General features: G+C 47.2%; 1 non-coding gene across 1 annotated transcript; it reads left to right on the top strand.

Moving 5' to 3' along the window:
• Nucleotides 1-1454: 1454 nt before the first annotated feature.
• On the top strand, nucleotides 1455-1561 carry LOC120677161. Its single transcript, XR_005676223.1, has one exon. It is a non-coding gene; the product is annotated as a small nucleolar RNA R71 (small nucleolar RNA).
• Nucleotides 1562-9223: the final 7662 nt, after the last annotated feature.

The following is a 9223-nucleotide window of genomic DNA, read 5'->3' on the forward strand; positions in this document are numbered from 1 at the left end:
TTCTGCTTTGTTTACCATTGTTTGGCCAGTCCTAGAGAATTGGATGAGGACAAACTCACGACCTTATGCCACATCTTCTTCGCACGTCTTCTTTTAGAGTGTGTGGTCGTGGGTCTTGGTGGTTGGAATTCTGGTGCATCCCAAAGTCCCTGCCCTTCATTATCCTATTGATTCAGGATGCGCTGCTCTTTCCTTTGCTTGAATTTGAAGAACATGTCCTCCTTTCCGACGCGGAAGTGGATTTCTCCTCTTCCTATGTCGATCCTTGCTCTGGCGGCCCTCAGGAATGGTCGCCCTAGAATGTGCTCGATTCTGAGGTCGCCCTCTATATCTATAACCACGAAGTCTGCAAGGACGATGGAGTCTCGCACGTAGACCAAGATATTCTTGGCTATCTCTTCGGGATACCCGATTGTAGAGTTTGCGAGCTGCACACACATATATGTTGGGGAGAGAGCAGGGTATAAAAGTTTCTCGTATATTACCATGGGCAGGATATTGACACTAGCCCCCCAGATCGCAAAGTGCATGCTCATAGTATTGATCGAAGATGGAGCAACTGATCATGGGGACCCCTGGGTCTTCTTGAATTGCTACTACCAAGCCATCCCAAGTATCATTCCTCGGGGGATTGTACCTGCCTGTATGGTTAGTGCGGGGAGCCTGCCGGGGAAGGTTGCCCCACCCGGTAGATACCATGTTTGCAGTTTCAACGGGAGATTCGGGATGCCCCAGAATCTTCTCGGTCTCAGAAACAGGAACAACAGCAGCGATTTGCGCAAGTTGTGTTTCTATCATTTTGTTGAAACTTAATTGATTTTTAAGTGCAGAGGAAAGAGTTTCAACTTTAGCATTTATATTTTCCAAAATTTTATCATTGGCAGCAAGCTTTTTGTTTAAAGATTCATTTATTTTAACTTGGCCAAAGACTAGATCTCTCGAGGAGGGTTGGTTCGAATTGAAATTCGGATTGAAATTGGAATTGAAATTGTTACCTCCTCCTTGGAATGGTGGGAGTGCTTGACCCCACCCTTGGCCTCCTTGTGGATGATACCCGTTGTTGTTGTTGTTGATGATGTAGGCTGCGTCTTCACGGGTCTCGGGGCAGTCATTCCCTGAGTGTCCATCGTCACCATAAACCTCATATATTGAGTACAAGTTCATAGCTTGGGCATAGTTATTTCTTGAATTCCGCCCTTTCGTGCAGATGTTTGAGTAGGAGGTCCAACTTGGCGACGAGCATATCTGTCTCCTTGATGGTATGCATTCTACCCTTGGTTCTAGGCTGGGAACGCTCCTCGTTCCAGCCCTGGTTGGAGACCATCTTTTCAATTAAGGTTGTAGCCTTGGCGATTGTGAGGTCCAGATAGGATCCTCCAGCAGAAGCATCAAGATGGGCTCTTGATATAGTCGTTAGCCCATTGTAGAAGCTTTGGAGCACGAGCCACTCATCCATCCCATGGTGAGGATAGGCGAGTATGTATTCTTGGAGTCTCTCCCAAGCTTCTGGGATGGATTCCATCCCTGTCTGCTGGAAACTTGAAATTCTTCCACGCAGGGCATTTGTTTTGCCCAATGGAAAGAATTTCGCGAGGAATACCGTGTAACACTTGTCCCATGTACTGATGGCTTCCTTGTTCTGATAAAACCACTGTTTCACCTTCCCCGGGAGGGAGAACGGAAACAGACGGAGCCTGATGGCGTCAGCCGTAACGCCCTGAATGGTTATGGTCTTGCATAACTCCAGAAAGTTCTGGAGATGAGCGTTGGCATCCTCATTTGGCATGCCACAGAATGGGCTAGCCTACACCATGTTTATGAGGCTGGACTTCAGCTCAAAATTCACATCACCAACATCAACATTGGGTCCAGTTGCCACTTTGGCAACTGAGGGGACAGAGAAGTCACGGAGAGTCTTCTTAGCCATGGGTTCGGTTGTTATCGATGGTGCTTGGAAAGCTGCCTCGCTTGTCGACTACGAGAGCGGAGGAGGGACGACGCGTGGTCGGACCCTTCTTACGAGCTTCTCGGAATTTTCAATGAACTTTGTCGGCAAGGAGAAACCAGACAAACACTACCATGTTTTTGTCCAATCAGGAGAAAACAAAAAGAAAACACATTAGCCTGTATAAGCAGTAGCTACCTCTTACTCATATTGCCAGGTTTATGTGCTTAGTAAAATCTTTACACCTAGTGCCATTCCCGGCAACGGCGCCAAAAATGCTTGTTGGCATTTCTTAACGTCGCTACTAGGAGGGGTTTAGTTCCTAGCAATGCCGCCAAGGAAATGCCGGGTTGGTATGTCTTACCAATTACAAAAAGATCCGCAAGCGCACGGATATACCGTTGTAGAGTTTCACCCGGAAGTATTCAGGGTATCGTTATTTATATTTTCCCAAGGGATGGCGAGGTTGTGTAAAGATGTTTACTAGTTACATAACCATGACATTGTGAATTAAGGTACAGACTACTGATTATACAGGGGCAAGTGATAAATAAAGGATAATCAAGGGTAATGTGACACACACATAATAGCCAACTCTCATGAATAAAGAATAAATAAGCAGACCTAAGGTTAGTGGGAGCATAGGCAAACAGGTCCTAGTATACTATTCATGTTAGTAGATAAGTTATGTTAGCCACATGCTTAGAGCTGCAGGTGCCGAGAAATTAGGGACATCGAGGAGAATGACCCGCACTGGAGAACATCCAGTCCCATTTCATCTTTGCATGAACTCCTACACGATACCCGAACGTCAAGGAGTACACTAATCGAGAAGCAGCTTCCCGACGGACTGACAAGGCTGTCACCACATACGGTCTACCCCAGTCAAACTGTGGAGCACCCTCATATCCGAGGGATCCCGCATACCCGGGCACCATGCCCACATATGAGGTCACTACCCTAGCACCCCCGGGTCCCCCACCCTTCGGATGGACAAGTAAGATGCTAAGGCAAGCCCGAAAGCACAACGAACCGATATCCTTACCCAGATCATCTAGTCTAAGCAAGCTAAGAACATAGCAAGATAACCAAGAATGAACTCAGCATGAATAGCATAACGAATGTCGGAATACAAAGCCATACCAGAGGCCGAGGATTGCTCACCGACCCCGAGGACGACTGGATCGCTAAGAAGATGAAGTAGCCTTGCTCCACTACCCTAAGGAGTACAAGTCACAAGAGAGTGTGAGAGAGAGGCCTTCAAGTAGTGTGTGTGGTGAGTGGTATGAGAGGCCCCTTATATAGCTTGTGGAGGTCGGTTCCCGCCATCTTCATATATGGAAACATGCCAAACCGCCATCAGGATGATAAGATCAGCCCTCCTGTCAAAATGCATCTGGATGGGAAACAGGGCAGGTTCGGTCGAACCCATGGTTCAGCCGGCCCCACCATGGCACCCCTGGACACCGCCTTTCTCCGTGTGACTGCCTGGTGGGCCCTGATGTTGGTACGTCGGTGCCGGGATCTGGTTAGTTGGTTTGGTTTGTCAAGTGGGCCTCTTTTGCAAGCGTTACGCAGGACGCGATCTTCTGCGACTTTGTTTGTGTATTCTTTGTGTTTTCTTCTTATTCCGAACTTGTGCTCCTGAAAGCATAAATCTTTGAAAACAACTATGGAGCTAGGTTAGTGATACAAATATGTGAGTAAGAGGTATGGTTTTTCTTCTTTAATGAGTATAGTTGACGGTCTTATTTTGCACTTAATGACCGTCAACACCGATCAAATCAAAGACCACAACCTGATGAATATGAACATGTTGCATATCCACAGGGTTTTAAAATTTTTGAATTTGTTAAATTCACTGGTGATAATAGTAGAACTACGTTGGAGCATATAGGCCAATTCTTATACAATGTGGTGAAGCTAGTACTAGTGATATTTACAAATTGAGGTTATTTCTTTTATCTCTATCAGGTGCTGCATTTACTTGGTTTATTTCATTGCCACCCAGTTTAGTTCGCACATGGGCCGATTTAGAGTAGAAATTCCATGATTATTTCTTTAATATAAAACTAAATTGAAATTGTCACATCTTACACCGGTTAAGCAAAAGATACATGAATGTGTTGCTGAATATATTAGACGATTTAGAGATATTAGAAACCGATGCTATAGTTTGACAATTTCTGATAGAGATTTGGCTGATCTAGCTTTTGCTGGTTTACTTGATTTTCATAAAGAAAAGCTAGATGGACAAGTATTTTTAGATGTTAGTCAAGTTCTGCAAAAGGCTCTGGCTAATGAAAGCCAAGCTAAAGAAGCTAGAAATTTGGAAAAGCCTAATCGTTCTGTTTATGTTCTTGGTTGTGAATCAAATTATTTGGATGATGAAGGCAAGGTTGTTTATGATGCTGAATTTGCTTGGCCTTCTAATGATAAACCTTGCACTTGCAGTTCTCTCAAGCCGATTCAGAAAAATTGGCAAGACAATATTAAGTTTACTTTTGAGGTATCCAAATGTGATCGCATATTTGATGAATTAAATAGATTGGGATGCATTAAATTATCTCATACTATTCCACTGCTTGAAGAATTAAAGCGGCATGTTTATTGCAAATGGCACAATTCATTTTCTCATGCAACCAATGATTGCAATGTGTTTAGAAGGAAAATTTAATCGGACGTTAATTAAGGACGATTGGTTGTTCCACATATGCAAATTGATAATAATCCTTTCCCTATGCATACTGTTGAATTAAAGAATTCTAAGGTTTTAATTCGGCCGAATCAAGCCGAATCAACAAAGGGAGAAAATATGATCATTGGTGAACCAAGGCCAAAATCTCTGAGGCAAAGCAAAGAAGTTCCAGTGAGGAGGTCCCCTGAAGCTTCATCAAAAGGTTCAACACTCGGGGGCAAGATCAGAAGAAGGGTGCTAGGTCTGTAAAGACCGGTCTGACCGGTCCTGAAACCGGTCTGACCGGTCCCTCTGGAGGTTCAGTGCTCGGGGGGCATGAGCAGCAAAAAAGTGTCGGGTCTGCACAAACCGGTCTGACCGGTCTGGAGACCGGTTTGACCGATCATTTCAGGAGCTCTAGGAAAATTTCTGGAAATGTTAAAAAGAAAATGCCAAGTTTCAAGGAACTCCTGCCCAAGTATGAGGAGAAAGGAGCTACTCAGAAACAGAAGAAGCGACCAGATCAAGCTAAAGATACAAATCCATCATCGGAGCATCGTAAGCAATCAGCTTCTCATTTGCAACAAGGTAATAATGTTTTTGCACCATATTTATTTGTTGAGCCAGTTGCTCCATGGTTTTGGTCGTATCATTACTATTATACATCTTTGGATTATAGTAGAATGTATATGCATCCATACTTTATTCAATATTCTTCTACATATCCAAGTTATAGTGCCTCTCAAAGACCGATTGTTGCTAGCGATAATATGGTCAAAAGCAAACCTAATTGCAGTCAAGATGGTGTTGACGCCTTTTAGGATCAACACACGAATGCACTCGAATGTGCTGCGCGAAGAGGAGCTCACTGCAGCACCTCCTGCGTAGACCAGTCAGACCGGTTATACCGAGCGGTCAGACCGATCACCGCCGGCGAGAACGGTGACGAACCTACGAACGTTAGCCCGGGAAGACCCGTCGGGGCAGGCGCACGCAGGGTTGTTCTAGGGTCGGCAGGCCACCTAGAACGCCCTCAATTGACGTAGAGATGAAGGAGGAACAACAAGTAATAGATTGGAAAAGCTAGGGCAAGAGAAAATAAAAATATAAAAGTTGTATTGATTGATCAATTGGATACTCTCAATCGGCCATGACCCTTTATATTTATAGGGTGAGTGGACTTATCTCGCAAGGAATCCTATTACAAATATAAATCTACAAAGAGTCCTAGTTGTACTCGGAATCCAAGTAGACCGGTCAGACCCACCGGTCAGACCGGTCGGTGTTGCCAGACCGGCTACACGGTCCAGACCGGTCTGACCGCTCCCAAGCACCGGTCAGACTGGTCTGTTCGACCTGTGCCAATTTTGGTCGTCAACAGATGGTGAGAAGGATATGAAGCAAGACAATCATTGTTTACAGCCGAGTTGGTGTCCCTCAGGCCTATCTCACACCCAAAAGAGGAGGTTGCAACGAATGCGCAAGAAAGAGTCTATGGGACAACAAGCGGAGGTTGTACCAGCAAGGTCAGCGACCATGAAGCAGGTATGGAGGCCTAAGCAAATTGTTTCATCATCATCTTGAAGAAGAAGCAAGGTATAGCCGATAAAGTTTATCGCCCTTAGAACAAAATATGGCCGATGAATGTTTATCATCGTCCTTAGACAATTTTGGTCCAGAGGCTTGTTTTTTTGGTATGCACATGCATCACCAAAAAATAGAGGGGCATATGTTGATGACCAAAATTGGCACAGGTCGAACAGACCAGTCTGACCGGTGCTCATGAGCGGTCTGACTGGTCTAGGCCTTGTAGCCAGTCTGGCAACCCGACCGGTCTGACCGGCGGGTCCGACCAGTCCACCTGAAATCCGAGTACAATTAGGATTTTTGTAGATCTAGATCTATGAAAGGATTCCTTGCGGGATAAATCCACCCCACCCTATAAATATAAAGGGTCACGGCCGATTGAGTCATCATCCAATCGATCAAATACAAAAACATTTATCTTTTTTACTTTCTATTGCCCTAACTTTTCCAATCTACTACTTGATGTTCCTCCTTTGTCTCTACGTCGATTGAGGGCATTCTAGGTGGCCTGCCGACCCTAGAACAACCCTACGTGCGCCTGCCCCAATGGATCTTCCCGGGCTAATGTTCGTAGGTTCATCACCATTCTCACCGGCGGCGGCCGGTCTGACCACTCCTTGAGACCGGTCTGAGCCGCTGCTCGCTACACGATCGAGTGTGTTCAGTGTGTTGGCCCCAGATTTGCATCAATAGAACAAAATCAATTTGGGAAGGGACCAAGGAGAAGCGACAATGACAGTGTGGGTGTTGTCATGCTAGTGGACTGGAGAGACCGATGCATGGAGCACCTTCACGGCCACTAGCCTATGCGGCCACCATTGTGAACGCAAGGTCACAGGCAGCTTTGGTGAACAGGCTGCCTCTTCCTCTACAGCCACTGCCACTCTTTCGCGCTACCTCATCCTCTGCAGCCGCGATGAGCTTTAGTGAACAGCGTGAGCCGTACAACGTGACACATGCATAGAGATGTAGCCTGGCCAGGGACTACTATTGGTTGAGGAGGAGCATGATCGCAGTGACATCGACCTTGAGTGCGCAGGAGGCATGACACTCCACCTGCTCAGCCTTGGACCGCATGGTGACCGTCGGTGCCGCTTTGGGAGACCAGGCAATAGTGCTCGTGAGCTCGACGAGGAGGGCTGATGCGAGAATGAAGTGGAGCATGAGAGAGGCCGGGTCATGCGGCCTGTGCTTGGCAACTAGGATGATGACCTTGAATGTGCCAAGCCATGCGAGGAACAAGGTGGCGCTATACCAGAGGATGGTGGAGGAGAAGGTAAAGGGAGTTGCGGCGAAGCACGCGAGCACTGGGAGCAGCATAGAGCCACCTTGCTTTGGAGAGCTGCACGCAGATTCGAGGGGGAGGGAGAGAGGCACGAGCTTTAGGAGAGGGTTGCAAATCTGAGGGGCGTCGAATTTGAGGGAGGCGCCGGGAGTGGAGAAGCAGCTGTCAGACCCGGGGCAGCGGGACTGCTTATAGGCATAGAATGTTCTAGAGTAAGGGATAGCTCATGAATGTACCTTACCTCTCTTGTAACTACCCGAATAGGTGTAGGACTAGCTGCAGTACAAAGGAGACTACCCGATTGTACTGTAGTAGGACTCAACTGTACTCTGCTAGGACCTTCCATGTAAACCTGTCCCCCCGGATATATAAGGGCGGGCAGGTACCCCCTCAAAACACATCAACACCTAAGACAATACAATCCACCACACAGGATGTAGGGTATTACACAACTCGCGGCCCGAACCTGTCTAAATCGTTATGTTTCTTGCACCATCGAGTTCCAGAGCCATCAATCCCTACCCACAATCCTTACTGCTAAGGACATCCCTGAGCAGGCTTGGCGGTAAACACCGACAACTGGCGCGCCAGGTATGGGACTCGGCGAGTTCGATGGCCACCTTTGCTTTCAGCACCATGGCACCTCCTCAAGGCGCCACCTTCATCTTCGGCTCGTGGGTCTACATCGCTAATGGTTCGGGCGGCTTCGACAGCCACCTAACCAACTCACCCGCACTGAAGATCATCAGGTCGGAAGACTCCAACAAACTCGCCAGATCTGACGATGACGGCATCAAGTTGCTTCCCAACCTCGCCAAGGAGATCGAGGCAAAACTCGAAGATAACTTGAGTTCTACTTGGACTCAGACTAACCCCAAACTGAAACCTACTCGGGTTGGAACTCTTCTTGCTCAACCCATCTTCGGTCTGCGCAATTCATCATCTACTTACAGACAAATGATCAGATCCATCTATGAAAATAGCTTGGATCATCTACTCCACGTCGAAAACCACTCCGTCACCGCTAGCCGGGAGGCACCCGTTTTCGACGTATACCTAGATCTAGTCGAGTCACCTCAAGACAGCCTGGATTTCATCTATAATGCGCTGGTAAAGATGCAACTCAAATCTTGCCAAAGCCATACCCTCGCGGAACTACTCGACGACCTTCGGGAAGTTGCCAGCATTGATGACCTTCCGTTCCAACACGGTACTCCCCTCGCAACCGAGAAGGAAACTAGGTCCGGAGAGACCGTCCTAGCTGATTATGACTCAGACCTGGAAACTGGGTCCCGAACATTTGGTTCCAGTGATCATCCAACAACCTGAAGCTAGTCAGCATGATCCAAACGAAGCTTTGGATCAGATTTCAGCAGACAATCTGACCCAAGACGCTCCACAAGATGAAGATGAAGCTACTCGCACAGCCCACAGGGCAAGAAATCGACGTAAAGAGGAGCGCAGGTTTCATGCGGCCGAACGTGCTCGCCTTCCTCCGTGCAACCTCAACAATGAATTCAACAACGTCGCGGACCCTGTCTTCAGAATGCCAATCGCCGCAATGATAGAAGCAACCCTGCGACTCATGCAGATGCCTCAAAACCCAGAGATGGAGCGTGTCATACACCTTGCCAAGAACGCAGTTGAACAACTCGAGAGACGAAACCCATTGTCCTCACTACATGGCACACGGTCGAGGGCCACTGCAACAGTCATACCTCCAGCAAGT

The sequence above is a fragment of the Panicum virgatum genome, chromosome 5N, assembly GCF_016808335.1.
Source record: "Panicum virgatum strain AP13 chromosome 5N, P.virgatum_v5, whole genome shotgun sequence".
NCBI lineage: Eukaryota > Viridiplantae > Streptophyta > Magnoliopsida > Poales > Poaceae > Panicum > Panicum virgatum.